The sequence below is a fragment of the Triturus cristatus genome, chromosome 11, assembly GCF_964204655.1.
Source record: "Triturus cristatus chromosome 11, aTriCri1.1, whole genome shotgun sequence".
Classification (NCBI taxonomy): domain Eukaryota; kingdom Metazoa; phylum Chordata; class Amphibia; order Caudata; family Salamandridae; genus Triturus; species Triturus cristatus.
Genome location: NC_140594.1, coordinates 794,461,661 through 794,480,707, shown reverse-complemented (window position 1 = coordinate 794,480,707; position 19,047 = coordinate 794,461,661). Strand labels below are relative to the sequence as shown.

At 48.4% G+C, this 19,047-nt stretch overlaps 1 non-coding gene across 1 annotated transcript; it reads left to right on the top strand.

Moving 5' to 3' along the window:
* Positions 1–18,581: 18,581 nt before the first annotated feature.
* Positions 18,582–18,688, top strand: LOC146785454 (U6 spliceosomal RNA). Its single transcript, XR_014971373.1, has one exon. It is a non-coding gene; the product is annotated as a U6 spliceosomal RNA (small nuclear RNA).
* Positions 18,689–19,047: the final 359 nt, after the last annotated feature.

The following is a 19,047-nucleotide window of genomic DNA, read 5'->3' as shown; positions in this document are numbered from 1 at the left end:
TGACAGGCTCAACAGACCACTTCAGGGGGAATTCAAGTGCATGAGGAGAGGTAGACTCAGTTAGTGGTATCACCGTTGATTTGGAACAATTTATAGTGAGGCCTGAGAAGTGTCCAAACCGTATGAATTCCAAGAACGTATGCGGCTCTCTAACAAATAGAAGCATATCGTCAGCACAAAGGGATATGCTCACGGGGCGATGAACGAATTTCAACGCTGCCGCCCTATGTCGTTGTCTGATGATGCAGGCCAGAGGCTCCAGCATTATTGCAAAGAGGAGGGGCAACAGGGGGCATCCCTGTCTAGTACCTCTGCAAATCCATATGGGATCCGATGTGAACGTTGAATGTTGAAGCTGAATTTGTTTTGTTCGCTCTTATTGATACTGCGGCACCCTGCCCTCTCATAGCAACGAGGGTAGGTAATTGCGCGCATTATTCTATTTTTTTTTTTATTTTTTTTTAATCTCATTTACTTGTCTTTTTAACTAAAGCTTATTGTCCATGCACCTGCACTTAAAATTGGAAAGCACACCTCGCTACTTAGCAAGTTACATCAGAAGCTCTTCAGGCCAGGCCAGTAATCGGGTGCCATTTTGGTTAGCGCTCTAGCACTCTAGTAGCTGGGGGTACTTAAACCAGGATGATGCAAGCGCACATCGTAATAATTGCTACTACTAGCGCGAACATTGAATGTTGAAGCTGAATTTGTTTTGTTCGCTCTTATTGATACTGCGGCACCCTGCCTTCTCATAGCAGCGAGGGTAGGTAATTGCGCGCGTTATTCTATTTTTGTTAAATTATTTTTTAATCTCATTTACTTGTCTTTTTAACTAAAGCTTATTGTCCACTCACCTGCACTTAAAATAGGAAAGCACACCTCGCTACTTAGCGAGTTACATCAGAAGCTCTTCAGGACAGGCCAGTAATCGGGTGCCATTTTGGTTAGCGCTCTAGCGCTCTAGTAGCTGGGGGTACTTAAACCAGGATGATGCAAGCGTGCATCGTAATAATTGCTACTACTAGCGCGAACATTGAATGTTGAAGCTGAATTTGTTTTGTTCGCTCTTATTGATACTGCGGCACCCTGCCCTCTCATAGCAGCGAGGGTAGGTAATTGCGCGCGTTATTCTATTTTTGTTAAATTATTTTTTAATCTCATTTACTTGTCTTTTTAACTAAAGCTTATTGTCCACTCACCTGCACTTAAAATTGGAAAGCACACCTCGCTACTTAGCGAGTTACATCAGAAGCTCTTCAGGCCAGTAATCGGGCGCCATTTTGGTTAGCGCTCTAGCGCTCTAGTAGCTGGGGGTACTTAAACCAGGGTGATGCAAGCACGCAGCGCGCTCGCGCAGCGGGTGCGCCGGAGGCGCGCCAGAGGCAAGCCTGTTTGCGCCCGTCCGCGCCAGTTCGCCGACAGAAGCCAGGACCCCTGGTAGGCTGCCTTTACCTACACTACAAATCCTAAACATACCTCACAGATATTCGCGTGATTGTTTATTAGATCTTAAGCCTGCCCCCTGTAAATTACCCTTTCAGCCATATCGCGTATTAGAGGGCCCTTTTTCATGCCGTGCTTGTAGATTTCAGAGCACTGAGTGTCTCTGCCCCTCTTCGATTACTATTCGACAGCTTAATTTTAAAGAATGATCTCACTCTCTAAATAATACTTCTCCCAATTCACCACCTCTTCCAGGGAAAAATAGTGAGTGGAACTGTTTTCTGGCTAATGTTAGGTCCCTCCCTAAGCATGCTACAGATATATGGGATATCCTGACTGATTTGAAACCTGAGATGGGCTTCATTACTGAGACCTGGATTAAACCATCCTCCACTCCTGCCATTGCTTTGGCCATTCCTGAGGGTTATCGCATCTCGAGATTGGATAGATTAGGCAGAGCGGGTGGGGGTGTAGCTATAATTTATAAAGAAGCCCTAGCAATCACCATTCTAGATCAAGTTGGCACAGAGGCGTTTGAATGCCTCGTATTTAGGTTATATCTTTCTACTCGTTGTAGCTGGAAAGGTGCATTGGTATATAGACCACCGGGCCCTACACTTGATTTTACCAGTCAACTGCAAGATTTTATCTCTCCTCATATAATTGCCACTTGTAAATTTCTATTGCTAGGAGATTTTAACATCCATAGCGAAGATGTCTTGAACCAGGATGCAAGGCTATGTTTGCAAGACCTGGCTGCCTCTGGATTAGTTAAAGTTAATTCCGCTCCTACTCATGTTGCTGGCCACACTTTGGATCTCATTCTGACCAACTCTCAGGATATCAAATGTGGTGACAACTACCCACTTACTTGGACTGATTATTCATTAATAAATTTTCAACTTACTAACCCTATTAATTGTGATTCTGTTGCATCCACTACTTCAGCCACTCGTCAATATAGACCATGGCATAAGCTGACTCCTGACCATCTCTCTTCCCTATTTCTCTCCTGGGACAGGAAAACCATGTTCTACAATGTCAATCAACAACTGGACCTCTTTAACCTCCTTATCTCATATGTGCTTGACAAGATAGCCCCCATGAAGCTTCTTACTCATCCTTCTAAAGGTTCCCCTACTGATTGGTATTCTTCTGCTTTACGAGAGGAAAAAAGCTCCTGCAAGAAGTTAGAACGCTCATGGCGATTCTCGCACAATGAGCAAGATAAAATTAATTATAAGACTGCTATTTCTAACTATCACAATAACATTAAAAAAGCTCGCAAATTGCATATTGCGACCGGGCTAGATCAAGCAGGAAATAATTCCAGAACACTCTTTCAAATTGTGAAGAATTTTACTAATCCTAAATCCTGTGAGACCAGAGACATCTCCTCCCAAACTCTATGTGACAATATTTCTTCCTATTTTATTCAGAAAATTGAAAATATCTATCAAAAAATTATTTCATCCAACACCTCCTTTCCTGTACCTACTGTAGATCCATCAAACTATATTAGTGAAGATTCTCAATTATGCACCTTTCCTAATATTACTATCACAGAAGTGTCTTCCTTACTGGAATGCACTAAATCTGGCTCTCCTCTTGACATTATTCCAGCTAAAGTCTCATCTAAATTTTCGGATCAACTTGCTTTACCCATATGCTCCATTATTAATAGCTCTTTAAATTCTGGTAGTCTTCCGCAACAATGGAAACACGCCCAAATTCTCCCCATTCGCAAAAATCTAAAAATCCATCCGTCTGAACTGACAAATTACCGCCCTAATTCTCTGCTTCCCCTACAGAGCAAGCTCATAGAAAAACATATTAATAGACACATATCGGCGTTTATTGAATCCACTCATGCACTTGATATTTCCCAATCAGGTTTTTGTGCTAAGCACAGCACGGAAACTGCCTTAGTGGAAGTAACGGACAACATCAGGATGGCACTGGATAATGGTCAAGCAGCACTTTTGGCGCTGCTTGACCTTTCAGCAGCATTCAATACCATCTCACATCATATCCTGCTGTCCAGACTGCAGGGGATTGGTATTACGGGACTTGCACTGAAGTGGTTGTCAGATTTTCTGACGAACAGAACTCAGGCAGTCACTATGGGCCCCTATAAATCTGCTCCCTCTCAAATTACCAGGGGTGTCCCTCAGGACTCATGCTTGAGCCCTACTCTTTTTAATATCTATGTGACCCCTCTGGCGAAACTTATGAGAAATCTGGGTTTTAGTCCTATTTCTTATGCGGATGACACCCAACTCCTCCTCACCTTTGATGAAAAAAGAACAGACACACAACATATTTTCTCCCAGGGTATGATGGCTATTGCCTCTTGGATGCAAAGCAATTTCCTCCAATTAAACTCTGAAAAATCTGAGATTATGTTGTTTGGAGGTGCCGCCATCTGCTGGTCGCCAAATTGGTGGCCTGAGGAGTTGGGTAAAGCCCCGATCCCTAAAGAGGAGATAAAAAACCTCGGCATCAAACTAGGTCATAAACTTACCTTAGATGCCCATGTCAATACAACTGTTGGCACTTATCATGTCTTGAGTCTACTTAGGAGAATCTTTCCTCTACTTCCTATCTCTACCAGCAAGACTCTGATTCAGGCGCTGATCATGAGCAGAATTGATTATTGCAATGCTCTGCTTCTTTCTACGCACGTAGCCTCCTTAGGAAAACTGCAGGATATACAAAATACGGCAGCCCGTCTAGTGACGGGCTTACCACCTAGGACTCCTTCTCTGCCTTTGCTACTAAAGCTTCACTGGCTTCCTGTGAAAAAAGAGTGGAATTTAAGATAGGATGTATGATCTTTAAGGCCTTAAATAAGCTCAGTCCTTCCTATCTTGCCAGGAAACGTATTATTTATACTCCTGCATGCTCTCTTAGATCTCGATCTAAAAGATTACTTTTTATTCCCAGAATCAAGAAATCGCGCACCGGAGGCAAAGCTTTTTCCTACCTTGCCCCGTGTTTCTGGAATAGCCTTCCTCAATATCTTCGCACTGATATGACTATTCTCCAGTTCAGAAAGCTACTGAAAACTCATCTCTTCTAACTTGTTGCCTGGTTGTTTAGCTGTTACAAGCACAGAGATACCCCCTGGGGTGATTCAGCGCAATATAAAATTATAAAATAAAATAAATAAAAATGCCTTCTACGCATATGCGTGCAGTTGGGGCTGTGTACAGCAGTCGCGTCGAGGTGACGAAAGTGAGGGGAAATCCCATATGGAGGAGGATGTTAAAAAGATAGCTCCATTCTATGAAGTCAAAGGCCTTGGCTGCATCTAGATCCAGACCTGGATCTAGAATGTGATACATTGCGAGCAACGTTCGTAAGTTGTGTGAAGTGGATCTTTTGCATATAAATCCGTATTGATCCTGTAGTACTAAGTTGGGCGTCAGTGAGGTGAGTCTGGATGCCAGGATTTTTGCTAGCAGTTTTGCGTCGATATTAATGAGCGACAGTGGACGGTAAGAGTCACAGCGACATGGTGGTTTATCTTTTTTCAGCAAGGTTATGATTAGGGCCTCCCTGAGTGTTGGCGGTAGCGTGCCCGCCTCATAGGCTTCGGCATACATTTCAAGGAGATAAGGGGCAAGTTCGTCTGAAACTCCTTGTAGAACTCACAGGTGAGTCCATCAGGACCCAGAGCCTTTTTGTTTGGAAGAGTTTTTATCGCCGACTTAATGTCTTCTACGGTGATAGGTTGACTAAGATACTCCCTATGGCCATCGGAGAGCCATGCTAAGGCAATGTCCGATAAGTAATCGTCTAGTTCCGTGGCCGGAGCACTGGTCTGTGACGTGTACATCTCTTTAAAGGTCGTTCGGAATTGAGTGACGATAGCTGTATTGGAGTAATGGTCCACACCCGCTGTGTCCGTTATTTTAGTGATGGTGTGTTTGTCCTCCCTGGCTTTGATTTTAACCGCTAAATTGTGTCCCGGCCTTCCTCCCTTCCCGTACGCTTGAGCCATGTGTCTTCTAGACAGATATCTAATTTCGCTATCCGTCAGATTAGTGTATTCAGTTAATGATTCTTTAATTTGAGCCAGAAGTGAGTCACTCAGTGTGTTCTTATAGTCCTTCTCTAGGCTCCGCAGGGTGTGCTCAGTCTTAGACAGCTGACCACGCAGATCTTTCAATATCCCCGCAGTAGTGCTTATACATTGTCTGTGGATCGTGGCCTTGAAGGTTTCCCACAGGGTGGCTGCACTGTCTACGGTCCCCTTATTTTGTGCGAAATATTGTGTAATGGCTTCACGAATAGTGTGTGTATAGAGTGGGTCAAGTAGCGCCTCAGAGCGAAAATGCCAAGTGAACTGTCGTGTAGTTTGTGGAATACGCAGATTGAGTTTAGCAGGCTTGTGAACCGATAGCATCCTAGGGAGTCCCTCTATGTCTGATACCCAGGTTGAACTGCGTTGCTCATGAGCCAATCGTCCAGCCGGGACCAGCTACCATGTGCCATTGAGATATGAGTCCCTTAAAGTTTGTCTGGGTCTCCACACATCTGTCAGGGTGAGCTCATCTATACCATCATTAATAACTCTGGAAGCTCTAGGTGAGTGTCACCCTGTCCACTTGATTTGTCCTTGCTGGGATCTAACTGAGTGTTAAGATCACCTCCCCAGATGATCATGGCGTCCAGCTATTCTTGCAGTATTGAAAGTATGCGTTCATAAAACTCAGGGTCGTCCGTATTCAAACTGTGCACATTCACCAGGGTGACTACTTCTGCTAATTTGCAGTGCGTTATGGCGTATCGACCTGCTTCATCCGTGTGGCTTTTGATCAAAGTGAAAGGCAAGTGTTTTTTGATGAGCGAGATTACCCCCTCTAGCATAGGATGAGTATGAGAAGGCAAGTCTGTACCCAGCCCATTTCACCCCTACTTGTGTTTCAGTGTGCGTGTCAGATGTGTTTCCTGTATGAAGGCGATTTTGGCCTCGTGGCGGTCTAGGTATGCTAGTACTTGCCGTATTTTTTTGGGAGAGTTAAGCCCCCGTACTTTACATGTCAGGCAAACAATGTTGTCATAGCCTGTGTGTGCCTTTGACATAGGACATGTAACCTGCACTATATAACAACGAAAATATACCACTGCACAACTTGTAATGAGAGGACAGAGTAAAGTTGAGCCACTTTAACAAAACCCCGTGTCCCCCCTCCCGCCCCCACCCCCCGCCCACTTCAGCGACCCCAACATGCCAAAGCCATCCCAAACCACCCAGAACAATGCCCAATAGAGAAAATTAGCTGCCATAACAGCTGCGGGGAATACACATAGGGTAGAGCTGGAGCGCAGAATCCCTCCCAAGTTAGAAAGGGAAGTGGCTGGAGAACAATAATATAAGATCATGCCCGGATCCTGGTACAAACCAACACATGCATGCAGTAATATATATAAAGTAGCAATCAAAGAGAGATCTTATCTTTAGCATCTGTGTCCCAGTTTGCAGCGTGGCTGTAGGCTGCAGACATTGCATGATAGGTGCCGCCTGTGTAGAGCTTGCTTGATGAGACAGCAAACGGTGTCCGCCGAAGCAGGGCCATGTGCGGTCCAAAATGTGGTGTCCACCCGCAGTTCCTTATGAGGAGACCTCGTTGACGTCGTCATCCAGAGTGGAGGAGTCTCGGTGTCCACGCTTCAGTCACTTAGCATAGTCCATTGCTGCTTTTGTCGATGTGAAAATCCTCGATTTACCATTCTGATCGATTTGCAACCGCGCTGGGTATAGCATTGCATAGGGAACTTTTTAAGCCATAAGGATCTTTTTTGCGGGTTGGTATTCTTTCCTTGCAGCTTGCACCGCTGCGGTAAAGTCTGGATAAAAAGCAAGTGAGTTTCGTTTGTGGACTATGTTTCCTTTCTCTCTGGCCATACGGAGAGTAGTGTCGCGGTCTCTGTAGTTCAGCAAACGTGCGATCAAGGGACATGGAAGAGCGCCCAGCGGAGGTCTAGCAGCCAGAGAGCGGTGCGCACGTTCTACTATTAGGACAGATGATAGATGTTCGCCCTGAAAATCGCCTTCAGCAGTGCTTCAATGTATGTTTTGAGGTGGCCCATGTTGGTAGATTCTGGCAGGTCAGTAATTCGCAGGTTGTTCCGTCTAGATCTGGCCTCCAAGTTCTCATTTTTGGCCTGTATGACTGCGAGTACCTTCTCAATGTCTGAAGTTTTGGATGACTTGCTGTAGGCCGTCTTCGGCATCAGAAAGGCGCATCTTCGCCTCACCAAGATGCAGTGCATGCTTGTCCAGCTTATTAGACATATTTTCCATCCGCAGGTTTAGATTATCAATCTTGCCATCAATGGTCTGCAAGCTGGTCTGGACAGCTAGAAGCATTTTTTCAATTGTCGAGAGGCTATCAACAGGGGTATCTGCTTCCGAGTCCGACGCAGCCCGTTGTTGCGACTTGCTGGATTTGCGGGGTTCAAATGTGAGACCGGGTTGACTGCGTTCAGTTTTGCCCATTTTTGTTCCGTGCTCTCGTTTTTGTAGGACGAGGTACTGATGGCATAGCGATCCTGGGTGTAAGGAGACAGTGTGGCATGGACCAACTATGCAGTGGTAGTTCAGTTGCAGTGCAGTTTAGGCAGAGACCCAGTAGCGACTATGATAATAATGGGGTATCAGGATCTCGCAATTATGCTCCCCTTACCAACAATGTCTTGAGTCTTTCTGAGTGCAGCCCTCCTGTCACACTGGGTTTGCCGATGAATGGAGGCTATTTTGAATTACCAAGTCGCCAGAATCTGGGAGTCACAAGTATAGCCCCACTAGGCCCTAGCATGGCGAGGCACCACGTGTTGGTAACGAATTTCAGGCAGGAGTTCGAGCTATCCCCAGAGACGGGGCATCAATAGTCTATTCGCTCGTAGCACCCACTTGCTGTTGAGGTGGGCCCCGGTCAAGTGCAACGCCGATTTAGATTTGTGTGCTTGCAGTTAGCCCGGATAATGAGTCGCTGTAAGTAAGGAGGGACCAGAGGCAGATAGTGGTGTGGGGTTGTGGGACGCTATAGTATAGTAATTAATCCACGCTATAGTGAGTTATAGCAACGGTTATGCAGACTGCTGTGGGTAAACTGACCTCATGTACTCCGCGTAGGCCCCCGGTGACTCGCGAAGCCCTCCAGCATGCTGCAGAGAGACAGAGTTGTTGGCACGAGGCACTGCCGCAGGAGTTAAGTCACGGTGTTAGAGGATTCCACGTGTAGCGCCGAGCGCCCAGGCGCCCCGTTGTTGTTGGGCTCAGGCTTCAGGATTCGGCGTAGATCCTATTGCGGTTCTGCCCAGGGATCTCTCTTCCTGCTGGGCGGCACACCCAATGGTTCACAGGCAGCCGGTGCAAAGATAGGCGGTGGCGGCCCAAGGAACAGCGCGCCCGGTATTACGCCGACGCGGCGCACAGGGAGATGCTGCGCACCCTCGGCAGCCAGTGACCGCGGTGCAGTCCAGGCCAACACTGTATGCCGTTCAGCTGAGGCGGCGGGCCGTCCCTCCTGCACCGCCCTCCTGCACTCACCGGTCGCATGTAGCAGACGAGGCTTGCCAGTTATCAGTGCCGATATCACCTCCGCACGTCGGACACTGCCTCCGATCAATGCCGCACCTGACTCGCCGGTCCCACGTATAGGCCTTAGGCCGCCATCTTCAGCAGTTAGGCCCGCGTCGGGGAGCCCCGGCTATCGTCGCAGTCGTAGCCGCTGGTTGCAATATCTTCCTAGAATTGTGTGCCACCAGTGTTGCACATCGAGGACATGTACTTGAAAGCGTAGGATGCGGGCTGAAATAGCAGGATTGTTGTCAGATATAATCTCCAGCCAGCAGAGCTGCACTACGGTGCAGTCATCTTGTCGTGCGCCCTCTAGCGCCCCCCACCGTAAGAGTAAAGTTCGGATTGATATGTTCAGACAATGCCAGTGCTTAATTTGAGCTGGTGGTTTCCAGTGTTCCACACTGGCACTTAATTGTCAACTCCAGCACTTATAACAGTCTGCCACATGGCGGCGCTGTTTGTCTAATTTAGAGATCAGTACAACATTAGTTTATTAATTCAATATACTTTAAAAATGCCCGCATCCGCAAGGGCTACAAAGAATGACAAGCATTTGCAATGTAATAGGTCTCGCAGTTACAAGAGTTTCAGTTATTGGCATTGTAAATAACAATGCCTTTTATTTATGTTTTTAAAACAAAAACAAAAATAAAAGGCATTATTATTTGCAATGTCAATAGCTCAAACTCACGTAAATGCGAGACCTATTGCATTACAAATGCTTGTCTCTTATAGCAGCACAGCTGGGAGGAGGACAGTCATTAAACCATGTGGCTTTGGTCTGTCTTGACAATGCAGCTGACACCTGCCCTTTTAACCTACAACAATAATATTCTATAGTTATTTGCTACTACACAGATACAGATACATATCTATTCCCATGCTGTTTGTGTAATGCTTCACATTACCTTGCAACAGTCCTTTAAAGCCAGATCTATTGACATTGTCAATGCTTGTTCACCATACTGTCGTTCAGGGAAAGGAAGGGGAATCCTGACCTATTCAAGGCTCTTCCTGTGGCGAGTCCAGGCCCCTCCCACTGTGTGAAATGGCGATAAATAGCATATGTAGGAAGGTGGAATCTGACTGCATAGTTGCCCCCACTTTTTTCCTGGTGTTTGAATGGTTTTTGACTAGTCTGGCTGGGATCCTGCTATCCAGGACCCCAGCCTATCTGCTTACTCCCTTAAATGACTGGTGTGCATATTAGATGCACTATTGATTGGATACTGTGGTACCTTATGAACCCCTAGGATATGGTACCTTAGGTACCAAGGGCATAGGTACTTCACAGGCCTACCAGGGGCTGAAGCATGTATTATGCCACCCCTGGGAAGCAGACTAAATCTGACACCACAGGCCTGCTACTGCAGCCTGGGTGAGGTAGTGTTAGCACTCCACACTGAGGTATAGGATCCTATATCTCACCATACACACACATATAAACCTATCAGTCACCCCTAAGGCAGGCCCTATCAATCCTGAGGGCAGGGTGCTTGGTTTACAATGTGAGGGGGTGCCTCTGCATGAGCAGGACCCCTCCGCAGCTGGCATAGTCTATTCTCTTTGGCTGTTTGTGGATGCGATTAAACCATATACTCTTAAGTGCATTATAACCTCCCGCTAAATGCTAACTTTGGAATTACTGCATCAAAACATGTCGTGTTTTGTGTCAAACAACTTGGAATCATACCCCCACACCAATAACTGGTGTGGGAGTATGATCCCACCCTTCTAGAGGGGACGACATGTACCCACGGTGGAAACACGGTAGAAATCTGAAAGAGCCCTGGCATCACAAAATGGATGCCACCAGCACAGACACTGGGCTGCCTTCCTGCTGCTGACTGAAACTCGCAGTGGAGGAGGCCCAACAATAGGCATCCTGTCACAGGGAGGTGTCACCACCTTCCAGACAGGATTTAGTGTATTGGGGCTGGTTGGGTGCACTCCTAGAGTGCTTTGAAGTCCTGCACTGGGGAAGCAGTAGGCTCCTCTGTGCATATGCCAGCTCAAACCGGTTCAGGGGCTACCTGCCCCTGCTCTGGCGTGAAACTGGACAAAGGGAAGTGGGTGTAACCACCCACTCCCCTGACCCTCCCAGAGGAGTGGTCATAGAGCTAGTCCCTCCCTTTCTTTTAGTATAAGATAGGGAACCCTTGCCATTGCAAGTTAGATATCCCTGGATGACGCTTTACAAGAAGAATCCTGGTCCTTCGACGTTCCACTACCTTTGGAAGACGGACGAATCTCCCTTGGAGTCAAGGAGTGACTCCCCTGCTTGGCAGGCACCAAAAACTTGAATCAACGGTCGCAAACTTTCCCGCTCCCGCTGGAGTCTGAAGTCCCTGCAGCCCCAGATGTAGATTTTGTGACTTCTCGATGGCCATTGTGAGTCCCCAGCAGAGCTGAGGCAAGTGGACCCCACGAGTGACGAGGAACAGCAATACCCGGGTACCGTGCACTATTGTCAAGTGCAACCCCTTCACGACATTCTACGAACTTGTGCATTGGACCATTTGTGGCCCAAGCCTCCAGCAGGTTGTGCACCGAAAATCAGAGGCCTACCCCGTCCTGAGTGACCGTGGGCTCCTGTAAAGCATTTCCTCACGAGGCGTCTTTGCGATCTCTTGCCCGTTGGCTTGTGGGTCCCATGAAGACTTTCTTATCAAACTAAATGGCTCCCCTGGTTGCTCCAGGCCTGCCCTCACTTACCTTTGCTGGGTGAGTCCCTCAGACCTTGCTGGTCTGCACCACTGACCTTATTCACTTTCCACGAGACTTGCTGTTGCCAAGGCTTGTTGGCTCCAATCTGGTTGCCGACACCTCAGTAAGCTGCAGACGTCATGGGACACTCCAAATCCAGCTGCTGGTCATCGTCAATGCCTCCTGGACCTTGTGGGCAAAGAGTCAAAACACCCTTGATCACCTGAAATCACCCAACTTCCGTGGACATCCATCTTCCTGGCCCCGGGTCACTGGCAAGTGACTGAACACTGTCCCTTCTGCTTTCAGGTCATCTTCATCTTGAATCCAGCATTGGATTCCACCGGACACTTCTTCAGTCTTCACAAGCAGCAAAACTTCTTCTGCTTCCATAGAAAATGACGACGCGACCTGACACCAAAAGACACCTATGCACCCGGATTCCCTGGGTGAGGTAACTCGTGCACTCCGGTGCTCCTGTGGGTGTTGGCCCTCGAACTGCTTACCTTGTAAGTGACTTGCTTGTAAACCTCCTAGAAGTACCCTTAAACTTTAAAAATCCAACCGCAACTTGCTCCATTGAAATCAATAGGGAACCCGCGGCTGTGTTCTCACACTGCACGCGTCTCCCGTGGGTCCTTTACTTACCTGCCTTGGGTGGATTAGTGAAGCCCCAGCGATTCTACAGGCCCTAGGCCTTGTCCCCTTGCAAGTCGACTTTCCTAAACCTCTTTTTTAATATATGGTCTGGTTCGCCCCTAGGGCCCCAGCCATATTTGTGCTTAACTTATTGTGAAACGTTGATATTTGCATATGTCCCTGACTTCTAATCTCATAAAGAGATTAGTAGAGTGTGTCTAGAAATAAATACATATATATTTGATATATATACCTGTGTGGTGTCCTTTCCTTTGGTAATTCAAGAGATTATAAGGTAAAACAAGCTGCTTTACATTCTTCTGAGACTTCGCCTGAAGACTGCTCTCCACAGCTACCACTAGGATAGCTTTCTTTAAAAGGTTGTCTTAAACCTATCTACCATAAGAGTCGAATTGGACTGGTGCAAGGTGGCCACTATAACTAATGACCAGCATATGCCAGGCCAATTTCTCACAGCATATTACAATCATTGGATCTGAGCACATGCACACACATAGTGCTTGCAGTGGAACCCTGAGGGATAAGGGACATGCAGTGCCCTCTGTGCAGTGCGCTGCACACGGCGTGAGCTGGTCCGGGCCGCTGGGACGTGGTTCCTATGGTCACTGGTGGTGGTGGCTCAGCTGTGCTTTCGTGACATATGGCCTCTGCCCTCCCTCATGACCTGTGACTATTTATAAAGTCACATCTCGGTGCTGACCACCACCGCTGTGCAGCAGCCACGGTGCTGCTGCGTGTGTGACCTGCGAGGCGAGAGGTCAGCGTAAACAGGAGGCATGCGCGTGTGAGGCAGTGATAGCGCCCCGGGTGGATGTCAGACCGGAAGAAGAAGCAAAAGGCTGAGGAGAGAAAGTGAATGAGGCCGAGAAGGAAAGGAGGGAATGTCAGCAATTGGACAAAAGGAAGAAAGCTTCCTTCAGACTCTAAAGGCAAAAGAAAGTAAATGATAAATGGAAGAGGCAAAATAATTAAAGACAATGACACTGATGGGGAAACAGGTTAAAAGAAGGAAGAAGATAATTTGGGTGAGAAATTTTAAAAAAACACAATCGAAAGACGGAGCCATGAAATCGTGCACGAATGTTAAAAATCGAAAGCATGAGCAGGAGCTAAAGGAGATGGTATCTGATGGCTGGACTCTAGCAGTCATTCATTTTCATTTCAAAACCTTTATTCAAATACAGATTGTATGCATTAAAGTGCAATGCAAAGCAGTTAATACATACAATATAAAATATTAAAAGCACTATACATAAGTAAAAACATACAGATAATTAAGATCACACTGCCCCGACAAACGTGCATAAGGTGCGGAATCCAAAATTTAAACTATAACAACAGACCTATATAGTATTCATAGTGCGACAGTCAGGGCGAGTACCATGGAAGTGCCCGGGGCTGCCCTTCGGAGCCCTGTTCTACCAAGATGTGTGCTTCAGAATGATTATTCAATAATCCCTTTTGTATCTGAGAGCTGTTATTTGTGGCAGGAGTAAACAACATTCACGGAGACGTGGCCAGCGGCTCTCCCCGCATTCATACAGCAGCAATGGGATGCCTGACCCCAGCGGACAAGGCATACCAGGTGAATACTCCCCGAAAAGCAGGCATTGACGCGAGCCTCTCCGTGGCCGCGTCTCCGCAGGTATTCGCGGATTCCTCCGTGATTGGCAGCTCTCCACTCTCTTAATTGGGCTCCTCAGAAGGGTATGGGATATATTTAGTGCTTCTAGAATACATTAGGCCCTCTTTGCCCCAGCCCGATAGATAGAAGCATTAACAGTTGCCTTGCGCGTGCATATATCTTAGATAAAATTGATCATCTGTCCTCTTCAGCCCAATCAATGAGGGGAAAGTGTGATGTTTAAATCTGAGCTAGGGACGGCAGGGCGGAAAGAGTTAATAAAAGCAGACTGATTCATATTTTGCATAGGGCTTTTAATTAAAGCCCGGCCCGGATCGATGGTTCCTAAAGTGCATCGATACATGCAGAACCGGCCGGGGAGGATGGAAGAAGTGGGAATCGCATGTGGAAAAGCCGTTGGAAATTCCCCGCGCAACCTTTCGGGGCCGAGCGCAATGTGTGATATTTATGGTTGAGGAAGCACTGCCTGCCGGAAGCTGCCTCCTTCCCTGTGCAGCCCGCTTTACTGAGCTGTAGGGGTGGAGCATGCGTGCAAACTAGAAGTGTAGTTGTGTTAATACCTGACACATGGCAGCCATTGGGTGCAATAACCAGTATTGTGTAATTGAATACATATGGGCTAAAAAGATAACTATGTCCCCTAGGACTACAAGACTGAATCTGTATTACCTGGAAAGTCAAACAAGCACAGCCCACTTTCACTTTCGTCCGTAGCATGGGGATTTCTTGTCTTTATGGGGCCATGTGTTTGAAACACATGGCCCCATAAAGATAAGAAACCTTTTGCGACACAACGGAAAGCAGGCGAGCCTGTCCAAGTGGGCCGTCTGAAAAAGCCAAAAGTACACGTCATAAAAAGCTCTTTTCCAATGGCTGGCCACTGTTTAGCATAAACGGTGACACCGGCCAATGGAAAAGAGGGGCGGGGCTTACAGCCCTTTACAGAAGTTACTCAAAATCATTAAATCTCGCCGAGCGAGCTGCGCACGTGCGCAGCCACGCCAGCCGAGACCTAAAAATTGATAAAACTTTCACAGTGGGAGCTCTGCCACTGCGCTCCGCTTTTATTGATTTTAAGAGGTGTCATGATTTTTCATCTCCCACGTCTTTTTTTTCTCGCTAAACGTGCAATGAAGATGCTCCTGAAGTTGGCTGCTTGTTATGTGAGGAGAAGCTGGTGACATCAGGAGTAGCCTGCTTTCCTCTGACTTTTTCATTGTACCCATAAAGTCTGCAATTTGATTTAACATTCCCCACATTATTTAAGATTGTACTGGTTCAGCCCCTCAAATAATTAAACAATGGGTAACAAACTATAAAGTAGAACGGGGAGTTATACCCATCCAGTAGTAGAATAGACCAATTAGGAACGAGGGAAACATTTCCAACTTCCTCGTTAGCTATTTACTTGAAATACATCAGTTCACGGTGTGCGCTCTGAAAATTAATTTGTTGTACCTGGTTTAATAGACTAAATTGTTGCACCATCTGTAACCTGCTATAACAACACCCTAGGCCAAATATAGGGGCCACATGACACTAGACGCGCCTCTCATGGTTCGCTAATGGGATCATCAGAAAGGGGGTTGTTTTTAAATTAATTTTTAGAAATACTTCTGATAATTGACACTCTATGAGCTGCTATAACCTGTAGTGAAGTGACACGCTGTCATGAGCGTTATCCAATCCGGACGTGATGTGTGCATCATTACCTCCTCGTTAGTCTTCCTCGCCACATGACTAACACAGTGAGCTTCAGCTCCACACCAGAACCCTCCAAAGCAAAAAGTCAGCATCCCATGCCTCCCATCCCCTCCCAAGATGGCCGACCCAGTACACCCATGACCTCTATAAGAGGCGGGCCGGGCCAACCCATCAGCCTGTTTTTTTTGTTCTGCGCACGTCTCTCCAGATGCGTCAGGTAAGTGGTGCCTGCTGCAGCAGGTGCGTGGGTCTCAGGTTGGAGGTCCTGCTCTAGCAGACCCTAGGGGCTTGGACTCTGTTTGTTTCCCCCTGCTTTTGGCCACCGGTTTGTTTGGGACGTTTTTTTATTTAAACTTCGTGCCGGTTAGGCTCCGCTTTAGCGGGCCGTGGGTTTTGCAGGGGGGGCGGACTTTTTGCTCTTCTCGTATGTGGGGGCTCGCTGTGTGCTCTCCCCTTCGTGAGGCGTTTTCCTCGGCCTGTCCTTGCCTATCGGGTTCTGTGCCCGTTGTTGCAGCCGCCGCCTCTCCTTACTGTGCAGGCGGCGGTTGTGCGGCGATGTCCGTGGGATTTTCCCTCCCGCCGGACTCTGTCATGGGGCTGGGACATTCCGCCTCCCGCTTCAGCGCGGGGGCGTGTGGCGTCTCTACGGGGTTTCTCCCCGGGAACGCCGCTTCCGTGTTTGCATGCGCCGCCACCCGCCTTCCTCTCCGGGTGCCGTGGCGGGTGGTGGCTGGGGAGCCTGTCTTACCTGCCTTCCGGGTGTTTTCTACGGTTTAGGGGTGTGGTTGGTCTCGGCGTCGCTCTGCCCGGGTCCTTCCTGCTTGAGCTCCCCATGCCGGGTTTCGGTCACTTTCCTGCCCGGGGCTCGGCTCGCTTTTCCGGGGGCGGGGTTTGGCATTTCTCCCGCCTTCTTCTCTGTGGTTCCTCCCCCGGGTCCCTGGTTCGGGCGGGGGATTCGGTTTGCCAACGATTCAAGCCTGGAGCTGTTGCTTAGTTTTGGTGTCATTTGTCTTTGGTGCGGCAGTCCCCTCCGACACTAGGGTACACGTCCCTCCACCAGATCCGATTTGCCAGTTTGTTCTCTGTTGGGCTGGATATTTCATGCGGTATTCGGCACCGTTGTGGGCCGGCTGCTTCCTCCCGCTTTCCCGTCCGGGGGCCGTGACGGGCGGGGACTGGGGAGACTAGCTTGATGATTCCCCTCAGGTTCCGTGTACAGCGCTCGGATGCCTTTCGGTAAAAAATAATGGGTCGGCGTCGGTCTGGGCTTGGTTTGGGCCATTTGCTTTCTCCCCATGCCGTTGATGTTACGGGGCTCCGTGTCTGCGTTGCTCCCTGTGCGCTGTTGGTTGTTTCCCGCTCTGGGCCGGCTCGTTGTCCCAGGGGCGGGGTTTGGTTCGGCTCTCCCTGGTCTCACTCCTTCTTCTAGCGGGGTCTGTTGGCTCAGTGGACTGATGCGTCTCCTGCAGGAGCCTGTGTTCGTCATCATGGTTCTGTTCCCGGCGGGTCCGCTCAGCCTTTCATCCATCTGAGGTCGATTAAACAAGTACCTTTGAGTTTGGTATCACCTAACGTTTGTTATTCAGCGCCATGGTACCTGTAGTGGTGAACGTGCGCTTTGCGTATACACAGGTTCTGTGAGGTTGTCCTACGCTGTCAATGCACTTACCTTCCCTTATGGGTTTACACATACATACTTTTCTATGTATTGTCGTGCGCTTGCAGACTTTCTTCCTCTTCTTTTCTGCCAGGTGCTATGGCTCACTGGTGAGTCTTGTGCCTCTGGTTGTCGGGGCTCTCGCAGGACAAGGGTTCGAGTCCCGCACTCGCTGTCTATGTGTCATAAGTTGGCACTCTTTCAGACTCTTCTTTTGTGGTGGTGTTTGATGTATGCTGACCACTCTTACTGCTCTGAGACGCTGGTCGTCTCGCTTTTTTATGATCCTTCGGTGGTTGGTGATTTGTTGCATTTGTTTTGTCCTGCTTCTGGGGCTTCTCGGTTTCCAGGAACCAGGAGCTATAGCTCAATGGTAAGTCTTGTGCCTCTGGTTGTCGAGGCGGTCACAGGACGAGGGTCGAGTCCTGCATTTCGCTGTCAAAGTGTCATAAGTTGGCAAAATTTCAATACTCTGCTTTGCAACTTTGCTTCACTTTTCCGGTCCGCGTGTTATGTCCTGGTGGTTGGGGGTGCTGGCTGGGTGCTTGACTCTTCCTCCTCCGGTTCTGTTTTTCCCTCTCTTGGCTACTGTGCCATGCGGGGCTTGTCGCCCCGTTGGGTGCGTTGTTGTGTGCCGTTGGCCTGGTGGCTTGGTGTTCTGTTGCGTCCGCTTCGGGCGCCTCTGTACTGTCTCTGTTGCTTTGGCTATGTGGGGGAGGGATGCGCCGCCCGCCTTCCCTTCGGGTGCGGGCGGTGGTGGTTGTAGGCAATTGTCTTTTTGCTTCGCTGTCATCCTTCCTGCGAGCTGGCGGTGTGTTGCCTTCCTTCTCTCCACGCTCCTATTGCTCTGCCCCGGTTGATTCGGGGATCCCGGGTGGAGGCCCTGCTATGTCGGGTTCGCTTACTGGTTCCTCCTCCTTCTGGCCGTCGCGGCCCTGCCCTGCGCTCCCCCCTCCCCCGCCGCCTTGTGCTTGATGCCCTGCTATAGCGGGCTCTGGGGTTTGGGTTTTGGCATTTGGCTGCCCCTCTCTGTGGGGGCGGCTGTGGGCTTCTCTGTTTTTCCGACTGTTGAGCCTGGGGGCGTGAGGGTCCCTCGGCCCCGTCTGTCTGCTTTCAGCTTGCCACTGGTGTCCGCTCTGTACCCGCGCTTCTTTCGTTCCTTTCCACCCTGGGTGCTCGCTTCGGCGGCACATGTACTGAAATTGGAACGATACAGGTGAGATTAGCTTGGCCCCTGCGCAAGGGTGACGCGCAATTTCTTACTCCGTTCCATGTAATTTCGCATGAACCTGGAGCTGTAGCTCAGTGGTAAGTCTTGTGCGTGTGGTTTTGTAGGATCTCACAGGTCAGGAATGTCATGTCTTGGAATGGAATGTCAGTCTTAGAATGGAATATCAGTCTTGGAATGGAATGTCAGTCATGGAATGTCAGGAATGCCATGTCTTTTAATGGAATGTCAGGAATGTCATGTCTTGGAATGGAATGTCAGGAATGCCATGTCTTTTAATGGAATGTCATGGAATGTCAGGAATGTCATGGAATGTCAGGAATGTCATGTCTTTTAATGGAATGTCATGTCTTTTAATGGAATGTCAGGAATGTCATGCCTTGGAATAGAATGTCAGGAATGTTATGTCT